Source organism: Protopterus annectens, chromosome 6.part0 (assembly GCF_019279795.1).
Source record: "Protopterus annectens isolate FY-2018-M chromosome 6.part0, PAN1.0, whole genome shotgun sequence".
Taxonomy (NCBI): Eukaryota; Metazoa; Chordata; order Ceratodontiformes; family Protopteridae; genus Protopterus; species Protopterus annectens.
The window spans coordinates 1,460,144,873-1,460,157,316 of NC_056737.1; the positions used below are offsets into that span (position 1 = coordinate 1,460,144,873).

Genomic DNA, 12,444 nt, shown 5'->3' on the forward strand with positions numbered 1-12,444 from the left:
CTCTGCACAGCCCATCTATGGGATACCTCTCCAAATACACACACATGGATGTCAAACCTATGGCCCAGCCTAGACCTCTGGCAAACTCACATCACACCCTGTGCATATGATGATACCTGTGCCACATCCCTGTCATCCATACCATCAATGCAGGGACAGGATAATATGAGTCTGATGCACAGGGTGAATATAGTACAGTGTAGCTATGTAATACTGTTCTAGGTGCTGTCGGTTTGTATTTGTTATGGGTACACATAAATGTTATGCACCTTATTAGCCATGATGCATTATTGCTGTTAGTACCACTGAGTGAATGTAGTCTGACATACTGTATTCTGTTTGTGTTCCAGGTGTCTGTGCATCTTCAGCCTGTGGCCCTGCAAACATTACCTATGTGGAGTATGGCAGAGTGGAAGTACACCAACCATTTCATAGCCAGGGTACAGCTTTATATGTATGTTTACCAGGTGTGCATGAGTGCAACAGTGTGTGATGGACACTGTTGTCAGACAGTGTGACCTGGCGTACATAACCCTTGTCAGAGACAGGTAGCTTTTAGACATGTCACCTCAGTGCTGTGTAGTACCACAGGCTCATACATATGGAACAGGTTATTGGAGTACTGTTAGTATGTCACTCACCAGCTTAGTCATTAGATTCACCACAACATATTCACGTGTCAGCACCCATTGCCCCTGACATTTCTTTGCCATACACTCAACCATGATGCAGTTGGTGAGGGCATGCATGGTACTGTGTATGACAGGTTTGTGGTATGCATTTTTGAGTTCACAGGGTGGAACAGGGAGACAAAATGGTATATCCTTTGCATATACACAGTAAAGAAGGACACAGGAGATGTGCATACAGTAACACAAACTCAGTTGGCAATGGACAGATTTGTAAACCTACATATCCACTTTAATGTACTATAGTGCTACACATGCATGACATGCCCCACATAGATTATATGCATAGGTTCATAGGTAGGTATTAGGCTATCTGCCTGAAGGCATTTATAAGCCTAGCCAGAATGTGTTGGCTTTTGCCACCCCCCTTAGATTAGTTCCCTGTGCGTCTGTCCAGCAGAGCCACTGAAGTGATCCCAGGGGTAAACTTTCTGTTTCCCATCCACTCGTCAAGGTTTCTTTTGAAGAATGTTAGTGAGGAGCTCTGCCTAATGTAGATTGGAATCTTGTTCCAAAGCATGGGAAGTCTCTGGGACAGGAATCTATCCCTCCAGCACATCCTATTTATTGTTGTGGTGAGGTTTATATCCCTAGAGCATGTGGCTTAAGGGGATAAGGTTTTCTTTAGGTGGAGCATGTCCATCAATTCTGGGATGGACATGGCCTTGTATATCAGGCAGAGATCACCTCTGAGTAGGCGGTATGCAACCGAGTACAGCTGGAGTTTCTTTAGTCGAGCTGCATAGGGCATCTGTTTGAGGCCAGTGATCCTCTTGTTGAGGTACTTCTGTGGTATTTCCAGCTGTTGCAGGTGTCTTGTAAGGTACATCCCAAATGAGGTGTTGTACTCTATGGTGGATCTGATGAGTGATGAGTAGAGGGGCACAATGACCTCTTTTGATCTGGATGTGAACCCTTTTGTGATTAGGTGGGCCACGTAGAAGGATTTTCTAACCACTTTGGCAAAGTGATTATCAAAGGTGAGATTACTATCTATTTGGGTCCCCAGATCCCTTATTACATCTTCCGTATTTAAGGGACTATCACCTATGTGATAGTTTGTGGGTACTTTGTTTTTTCCAAAGGGGATGACTATGCACTTTTTGGCATTTAGCTTGAGGCCATGATTTTGACACCAGGTATCCGTCTCAGTGAGACCCTTTTGGTGGATGTCTGTGTCAGCCGTAGAGTCAATTATAGCTGCTAGTTTGCAGGCATCTGTGAACTTGGTCAGCCATAGTCCTCCTGTGCTTGCCTGTACCTCTGAGAAGTATATGCAGAACAGAAGGGGTCCTAGGACTGAGCCCTGGGGAACGCCACTTGTAACTGGTTTAGAGTTGGACCTAGCTCCCACAACTCTCACCATGTGGGTTCTGTCTGTGAGCCAGTTGGCAACCCATCTGGTGACGTAGGGGTTTATGTTCAGGCTGGTGATCTTGTCTATAATACCAGAATGGGGAATGGTGTCGAAGGCCTGAGCAAGGTCTAGGTAGGCAGTGTTTACCACCTTTCCCTCATCTATAGCCTTGGTAACTGTCTCAAAGAAGTCCACCAGGTTTAGGAGGCATGATCTGCCCTTAACAAAGCCAATCTGGGTAGGGTCCAGTGTTTGGTACTAGGCTATCTGCCTGAGGGCTTTTATAAGCCTAGCCAGAGTGTGCTGGCTTTCGTCTCTGTTAATGAGTTCCATGATGATGCGCTCCATAGCCTTCCAGAGGAAGCAAGTCAAGCTTATAGGGTGATAGGTCTGTTGTGGCTCCACCTTTGTAGAGCAGAATAACCATTGCTGTGCTCCACTCTATGAGTACGTAGTCTGTGGAGTGGCTGAGTTTGAACAGTGTGTTTAGGTGAGGGGTTAGTTCATCTTTGAGCATGTGTAGGACGCAGACTTGGACACCGTCTGGTCCCTGCATTTTTGGCTTTGGAGATGGCTGTTTTAACCTGAGTGTCTGTGATTTCAGGGACTCTACATTCTTCTGGTATGGTTATGGGCCCTTTTGTGGGTGAGAGGGGGATGAAGTTTGTGCTGAACCTGTCTGCCAGGATGTTGGCTATATTTGTTGGTTCAGTGTATTTTGTGACATTCTGCACTAACTCCGAGCAGATCTGAGCATTGCCACTTAGATTCTTGACATAGCTAAAGAATGCCTTGTGGTTATCTTTGGAGTCTTTGGCAATTTTTCTTTCAAAGCTCGCCTTGGATGATTTTATGAGGGATCGTAGTTTCTTGCTGATACTGATCAGGGATGTCTTCCCTTCTTGGGATTTTACTCTTTTCTGTACTAGTTTCCTCCTTCTATTGTATAGCTTGTTTATGGCCGGAGTCCAACAGACTGGTTTCCTTTTCTTGGAGGAGAAAGTCTTGGTTTTGCTTGGGATGGCACAATCCATGCATTCTTGTAGGGTGCCCATAGAATGCATTAGTAAATGATTGTTCATGGGACATAACCCACTACCTCTTACAACATGTAATATTGTGAATGCCTTCATGGATGGTGAGATAACCCACCAGAAATAGCAACTGGAGTCATCTATTGCTCCTACAAGCCTGGACAAATGATATGGTAACAAATGTTGTATCAGCATGATGTTTCAGTTAAGTATGATATCTGATGCTGGCATGTGTGTCAGTACACTAACTGTGACCTACTTGGCAACAATGTCACATACATGGCCATTGTTAGGGGACACAGACCACATATGGGTTGCAAACATCCAGATATTCTGTTGACATCTGTATAGATGACTGGAATGGCCTGTACAATGGTTTAACATGCTGCATGTGAGGCAAATGCCATTAACATGCTATATAAAGTAATGCCATTGGTGGTAAACAGGCGTGGATGTTACACACATCAAAATGACATAGCCCACACAGGATATGATTCTCACCGAAAAAGTTGCCAGTATTGAGATTATAACCTCTACCTATCTAGTTATCGCTACTATATAGTGTTATGCAGTTATCAGACACACCATGGAGCTTATATAAATTCACCTTGTCCCAAGGTACTTCTAAGGTGATTGACATTAGCAGGCCTTGTAAAGTACAATGATGGGAAGTGTACAAGGTGGTACACAACTTAAAATGGTACAACCCACACATGATATGATTTTCTCACACACACACACACACACACACACACACACACACACACACACACACACACACACACACACACACACACACACACACACACACACACACACACATGCACACATGCACACACATGCACACACACACACACACACACACACACACACACACACACACACACACACACACACACACACACACACACACACACACACAGACACACACACACACACACACACACACACACTCTTAATTGCCAGTATTGAGATTAAACCCCTGTCTATCTACTAATTTCTGCTATAGTGTTATGCAGTTATTGCATGCGCTACAGAGCTCGCTAGGCTGATAACTGACCAAAGGTGCTGATAAGGGGAATGACATCAGCAGGACTGATAAAGTATGGCAACTGGTGGGAAACTTATCAAAATACTTCTTACAAACATACACAGTTACACAAACACTTATACACCCATACGCACATTTGCTGGATTTGAGATTAGAATCCCTACCTATTTTGTGATTTATACTATAGTGTTTTGCATTTATCGCACATGCTACAGAGCTTACCAGGCTGACAGTTGGCCAAAGGTGCTGATAAGCGGTATGACATCAGCAGGACTGATAAAGTAGGGCACTGGGTGGGAAACATATCAAAGTACTTCTTCTTACAAACATACGCACTTACCAAATCTGAGATTAGAACCCCTGCCTATCTAGTGATTTGTACTATAGTGTTATGCAGTTATTGCATGCACTACAGAGCTTGCTAGGCTGATAACTGACCAAAGGTGCTGATAAGGGGAATGACATCAGCAGGACTGATAAAGTATGGCAACTGGTGGGAAACTTATCAAAATACTTCTTACAAACATAAACAGTTACACACACACTTATACACCCACACACACATTTGCGGGATCTAAGATTAGAACCACTGCTTATTTAGTGATTTGTACTATAGTGTTACACAGTTATCACACATGCTATAGAGCTTAGTGGGCTGACAACTAGCCAAAGGTGCTGAGAAGGGGAATGACATCAGCAGGACTGATAAAATGGGGCACTGGGAAGTGCTGTGGGTCGGAATGGCCTAAAACTGTTTCACCTACAAAAAAACTGCACACTTCCTCATTCTCTCACACATAACTGTCTCTCACACAAACACACACAGTTGCTAGTATTGAGATTAGAACCCCAACCTATGTAAATATTTGTACTATAGTGTTAGGCAGTTATCACATGTGCTACAGAGTTTATAGGAGTAATAGGTGTCCAATGGTACTTCTAAGGTGAATGATAGCAACAGATCTTGTGAAGTAGGGCAATGTGAAGTGTAATGAGTGCGAACAGTCTCCTAACATGTAGATCTATGGACACACACTCACAAACACACAGACACACACACACACACACACACACACACACACACACACACACACACACACACACACACACACACACACACATGCAGGTGATGTGATATTATACACCCAACCTCAGTACTATTACACAATGGGGCTTATCATTTATGCTGGCATGTGCAAGTATTTCAACTGGTATTCCACTGTCCACAGCAGGGCATCACTGTATGCCATTCAGGGTATTCATGTGTGTGACTCACTCTGTCTCTGTCCCCCTGTGTGTGTCTCTCTCTCTCTTTCACTGTCTGTCTCTCACTTTCCCACATCTATGTGTGTGTATGCTAGACATATGTTATCTGTTGCCCATATATATGTCTGTGTATCTCACCCAACAGATGCAGATATATCACATATGGACCACCTACACCTAGCTAAGGGTATTTCTGTCTGATGTGTGTGTGTGGGGACACTTAAGGTGTATATAGCTGTCTGTATGCACATACATATATACACAATACAGTCATATAGTTCAATGTGGGTTCCAACATGTCCTGTGAATTTCTAAGTGTAAGAGCATGCTCAATGTGGCCTTCTATAGTTAGAATGGGACTCCATTCTAGAGATAGATGTACTCCAGTCCAGGGTTTTGTGTGCTACAGCCATACTTCTCAGGAGTACACAGGACTTTCCTCAAGGTACTAGGTTTGTTTAGCAGACATTTTCTGACATATCTGTAGTCTGACACTGCAATGTATTGTGCCATTACCGAGTCAGACATCCTCAGATCATCACAGTCCTTTACCAGATGAATACTAGTTGTAAGATGCATAGACCAATATTATGATGGCAGCTATGTACATTCTTGCCCAACAAGGCAATTTGTTAGGTGTGGCGACAGCCAGTTGAGTGATGACGCACTGTGTAAACAGTCCAGCAACTTAGTGATATACTGGCTGGGGATCTCTTACTTGTGTGGTATCTTTCTAACCTGAGCTGTCATATCCTTGTGTGGCCATACCTCTCACCTGTACATTTCTTGGCAGGTTGTCCAGGTGTTTGCCTAGAAGTTTCATCCTGTCTACGTAAATTTGTGTTTTTATGACAAGTTAGTTACATATAATTGAAGAGTGATGTTACAAAATAATAACAGACATTACTGTGTCAGACTACATAACCTTCAGACAATTCCCGCTGCTGCAAACCCCTCACCCTACCAACTATCTCATTATGTAAGGGCGATATTTACAGCACATGCCTATCATTGTGCCTTTGTTCCACTTTTATTTCTGCCCTTGTCCAGGCATCTTGCTGTCAGAGGTTGGAAGTTATGGGTGTGGGCACAGAGTGCATTCTACTGTGCAGGCATGTCCATTATATGTAAAAGCAAACATAAGAAAAAAGGATCATTTAGAATGACCACTAGGAACTGTACCAAACAGCACTTATATTCACAAAAGCCTTAGCACCTCGGCTACACATCCTTCAAGATGTCCATTATATGCATAGTATAGTCCACATAGCACTGCAACTTCCAGGTATGTCAGTGGCAGAGCAGTGGGTGTCACTGACATGCATAACAGTTGGCACTGCAGTTATCTGCACATGGCCCTATCAAAGACAGCACTGTGCCTATGGCACTACAAGGCGACTGCCAGGAGAACGTGCTGGCCAGATCCTGACAGTATTAACCACACATACATATAGCTCATTGACCCCTGCATATTGTGGACAGGCAATGTGTTCTCATGTGTACTGGTACAGCCCTGCCAATTTGTGCTATGCTGCTATTTCCCTGCAAACATACATGTTACTGCATTTCTGTGGGTATATGGGGGAGGGGGCACACATGTCAACTGTACACATTTGCTCAGACTGTGCTGATATTTGCTTTACATTTTGTTTCCATTTACCATACTATGTTGCCCTGTCTTGGGGACTAGATGCATATCAGTACGAGCACAGGTCAGATTGTAATGGCATACATTTGAGTTTCAGACTTCTTACCCTTGATAGCCTTACTGTAACTGTGAGTCCTGCTGTGCTATCACTGTGTGAGTCTGTAGGAGGGAAATTCAACATTGCCACCATTTGTGTGCCTTTTCCACACATTTCCCTCTGGTTTTCTACAGCTGACTTGCTGTGTGGGTGTGAGGGGTGGGTATAGGGTCCCCACACTGACATCCATGCATGTGACCTATGACCCCCTAGTTAGTTGTCCCCACACATATACTGCAGTGAGATTTGCCACCTTGGGTACTACTGCATAGTGTGTGGAGGCAAGTTTTGGGCAGACATTTCCTGGTGTCCCACATAGCTGTCAGTTGTGTGCTGCTATCCTAGTAGGCCACCCCATTTCCTTGCATACATGCAGTATTACCACAAATTAGCTAGCAAAACATACTAATCCATTCATTTATTGTTAAGAAGACTGACTTACCTTGTGCCTGTGGCAGTTGTGAGGATGGTGCTTGAGGGTTGCCTATATTGGATGCGCACAGTACACTGCCTACACATGGTAAGTTACAGGTAATGTGATGTGTGTGTCATCCATTTTACTGTGTGTGCGAGTCAGAGAGAATGTGTCAGTCCCTGGGGTCCCTACAGTGTCAGTGTGTTTGCTATGTGTAGCCTCTTTGCCAAGGCCTGAGCATACTGGGCACACCTCCGTCTGCCTACAGGAGGAGGCTCAGGGGCCTCCTCTTCTGAGTCCATCTGTGCCTGTGGGGACCATGGCAATGGTGGTGGGTTGTGTGGCCCTTCCCTGTGCTGTACCTGCTGCAGCTGTTTCTTCAGGATCATATTGTGAAGCATGGCACATACTATGAACATGTGTGCACATGTGGCTGGAGAATACTGCAAGCCTCCACCAGATATATCAAAGCAGTGAAACTGTGACTTCAGCATCCCAAACATATACTCTATAATGATCCTGGTTTGTGCATGCGCCTCATTATGGCATTCTTGTGTGGGTGCATGTGCATTTCTGATGGGTGTCATTATCCACAGCTCCAGTGCATAGCCAGCATCCCCCACCAGATGGTCATATGGGATGCCCTCACTGGCAAATGACTGGTACAGCTGCGATGAATGCAAGATGTGAGAGTTGTGATAGCTTCCAGGGCTGCCAGCACACACATTTGTGATAATGCCCTGGGAATTGCACACAACCTGCCAGCTGATAGAGGGGAATCCATTGTGGTTTATGTAGACCCTACCCTGTTCACCGGGTGGTGCTTTGATGCGGATGTGTCTGCAGTCTATTGCACCCAGTACCTCTGGGTATTCTGCTACATGGTGGAAGAGACACATATTGCTGGTCCTCTCCTCACTGGTGTTGGGGAAGTAAATGTGCTCACCGCATGTGGTACCATGTCATCCAGGAACTGGTGGAGTAGCCTGGATGTAGATTCCTGTGAGTCCCCCATGATGTCCCCAGTAGGTCTTTGGAAAGTACCTGTAGCTAGAATTCTTAATGCTACACATAGATTGGTATCCATTTAGATGGGTTCTCATCTGTTAGCTCTAGGTCTGAGTTGAGGCCAGCACAGCTCAGTGATTTGCTGAAGAATGTCTCTGTCCACCCTGCAGTGATCTACTATCTCCAGATCATGTAGCCCCTGGTAAGTTATCCTGGGTCTGAACACTCTTCTCCTCCTCCTTGGTCTGTGGTGGTTGTCAGCATTATCCTCCTCTCCACCCTCAGCCTCTAGCACATACTGATGGATCAAAGCAATGGCAGCCTCTAACATTTTTCCAGTTAAAATTCCCCCACATGTGTACACTAATGGTGCAGAGTTTGTAGGAAAAAACAGACTGTAAGGTGTTTCCATAGTTTATACTGTTGTGCTACAGATGCTGCCTGTATGATTGGCTGACTATGATGCATTCCACCTGCTAGCTATGTAATTGGTTCTTGAATGCTTTTAGTCTGCTATTTTCCTTTTTTCCTTTCTTCCCTTCCTATTTCTTCTCCTTTTAAGCCCCAAAACCGTGCAAACCTGGTGCCCAAATGTAAACAGTCCTGCTATTTACAGGTTTTTGTTTGTTTGTTGTAGACCTGATGCGTGCAGTGTATATATGTTTAGCTAATGTAAACACAAAGAAATGACCCCCCCCCAGATATGAACACACTCTTCATTTCATGGAATAAGTCAATGCAGCCTCAGACATACCCCATTGCTTAGCTAAGCTTATCTGGGTGCCATAGGGCTCCAATGTGCTTATACCATGCATGACATACACTCTTTTCATGTCTGTTGCTCCTCCTATTTACACAATTGTGTTACAGCACCTACATGGTTAAGTGCTGTTTGGCACTTAAAAAATGTTTGTAATTCAGTAAGTGCCCCCTCATTTGCATACCCCACTGCCTTAGTTCATAGTTACTGCACTACCCCAGAGCCTTTCCCCTTAACAACCACTGTTTCCTTGTATTGTTTTTGATTCTGCATGCCATAGACTATAATGGCAAAATGCAGATTTCCCTTAAAATTGAGTTTACACATTTTATTTTTATTTTCAGCACAATCCCATTTGCACGCCACTGCCCTATGCTTAAACATCCGAGATCAGCAAAAAAAAAACTTTTATTTTTATAAAAATGAAACACTTTTCCATGCCAAATGGCCATATATTTGGCCATTGGCATACCTAAAGATAATATATGCTTTTATTTGAGCTATCATGCCTCCGTTTTACTTTTTGCAGAAATGTATTCAGTTAGTAGCCAAATACATTTCTGCAACTAACACTATTCTTGCAAGGATGCCTGCTGCTTGCTGAATCACTAATTCACCTCATTTGCATGGTTTTTACCAGCAAATGAGGTAATTAGCATTATGCAGTGGTGTCCATGCAGGAATAATGTAGACAGGCTCATGAACATCAAAACAGCAGTTTACTGGACCGCTCGGCATCCATGTTCCATGCAGGAGCAACTACACAGTTCCTGCATTGTAAAAAGAGGTTATTGAATCCTGGGGTATGTCTTGGCAAGTCTCCTCCATCATTGATCCCTCAGTTCATCAGAATGAAAATTTCCACTGATGGCTTATCTCGAACATTTGAGTTATGCAAGCTGGTATTCAACATAATAATGGCAAATGAGAGAACATAGCATGTGTCTGTTGACTAGAAAACCCCTGGATTACGCAAACAATAGTGCTGTGCAAGTGTTTCCATCATTCAGTTGATTTTTTGAGCCTCTCCAGGTAGACAAAAGCTCCTAAGAAACTGCCTGAGAGCCAGCACAAGGTTAAGATATTCACAAATGCATGAAGAACATTAATATTGAAGTCATCCCTCTCTCCCAAGTAGTCTCCAATAGCAGTCTTATTTAGGCCTTCTCCTTTATAAAGGAACTGAGTGACATCTTCTGGTGTGTGTTTTAGCAATTCATGTTCCACAAGGAACACAATACCCTTTTTTGGATCCATGTTGAACTTCTTATAGGTTCATAGGTTCATAGGTTCATAGGTAGGGACTAGTCTATTGGCCCTAGGGCCTATATAAGCCTAGCCAAAAATGTACCCTGGCTTTCGCCACCCAAGAAAATTATTTTCCTGTGCCCCTGTCAAGCAGAGCCACAGAAGTGATCCCTGGGATGAATTTCCTATTCCCCATCCAATCATCAAGATTTTTCTTGAAGAGTGCTAATGAGGAGCTCTGTTTGACATAGATAGGTAGTCTGTTCCAGAGTATGGGAAGTCTCTGGGACAGGAATCTATCCCTCCAGCATGTTCTGTTTATTGTGGTGACAAGGTTTAGGTCCCTAGAGCGTGTAGCTCGGAGGGATTGGGATTTCTTTAAGTGGACCATGTCCAACAGCTCTGGGTTTGACATAGCTTTGTATGATAGGTAGAGATCGCCACTGAGTAGGCGATATGCAACGGAGTAAAGCTGGAGTTTTTTGTAGGGCATCCATTTGAGGCCAGTAATCCTCTTTGTGAGGTATTTCTGTGGCCTTTCCAGTTGTTGTAGATGTCTTGTGAGGTACATACCAAAAGGGGCGTTGTACTCTATAATGGGTCTAATGAGTGATGAGTAGAGGGGAACAATGACCTCTTTTTTTTCTGGATGAGAATCCTTTTGGGATGAGGTGATGTAGAAGGATTTCCTGACCGCTGTGGCAATGTGATTATCAAAGGAGAGACTACTGTCCACCTGTGTCCCAAGGTCTCTTATCACATTTTCAGCATTAAGTAGACTACCAGCTATGTGGTAGTTCAGGGGTACAGAGTTTTTACCAAACGGGAAGACAATACACTTTTTGGCATTGAGCTTCAGGCCATGGCTTAGACACCAGGCATCTGTCTCAGTGAGGCCCTTTTGTAGTATGTCCACATCATTAGGAGTTTCGATTATGGCTCCTAGTTTGCAGTCATCTGCAGACTTTGTTAGCCAAAGACCTTCTGTGTTAGCCTGTACTTCAGAGAAGTAGATACCAAACAGGAGAGGACCCAGGACTGAATCCTGTGGTACTCCACTTGCCACTGGTCTGAAGTCGGATTTGGAGTCTGCTACTTTCACAGTGTGGGTTCTGTCCATGTGCCAGTTGGCAACCCATCTTGTGACATAGGGATGTATACTTAGTTTAGTGAGCTTATCTATAATTCCAGAATGGGGGATGGTGTTGAAAGCCTTGTTGAGATCTAGATAAGCTGTGTGAACCACCTTACCCTCATCTATGGCTTTGGTGACTGCTTCAAAGAAGTCAATCAGATTTGGGAGACATGATCTGCCTTTTACAAATCCAAACTGGGTAGGGTCAAGAGTTTGGAGATTACCAATGTCTTTGTTTATGAGTTCCATGATGATATGTTCCATGGCCTTGCAGAGGTTCCATGGTCTTTTAGTCCATTTTAATTTGCTTGTTCTGCTGTAATGATTTACAGCCTTCTGACATCTCTAGCCCCTCAACTTCAGTCATGGCTTCTTTCAGCTCATCTAAGAGCCATTGAATCTCTGCAAGAAGCTCCAACTTCCTGCGGTGAATGTTTTCCAGTTCCACTCGTTAATCTGGGGTCAGGTCCAGAGGATCTGACGAGTTGTCTTGCATCTTGGCTCGCTTTGCTTATACATCATCGATAATAAACCCAATTGTTCCTTACAACCTTCCACTTTCCCCAGCAGACTTCGCTGCTAGCTTTCCAACCCAGACCCCCTCATAGGTAGGTCAGCCACAACAGGAAATGACCGGAGCCAAGGGAAAGCCTAGATTCATAGGTAAGTAAGTACTAGGCTAACCCCACTTGCAGACCATTTTAAACCAAGCCAGTGTCCCTTTTTGTGCTCAAAA

At 44.0% G+C, this 12,444-nt stretch overlaps 1 pseudogene; it reads right to left on the minus strand.

The window, feature by feature from the left end:
* Window positions 1–10,031: 10,031 nt before the first annotated feature.
* LOC122803991 lies at window positions 10,032–12,204 on the minus strand (annotated as a pseudogene).
* Window positions 12,205–12,444: the final 240 nt, after the last annotated feature.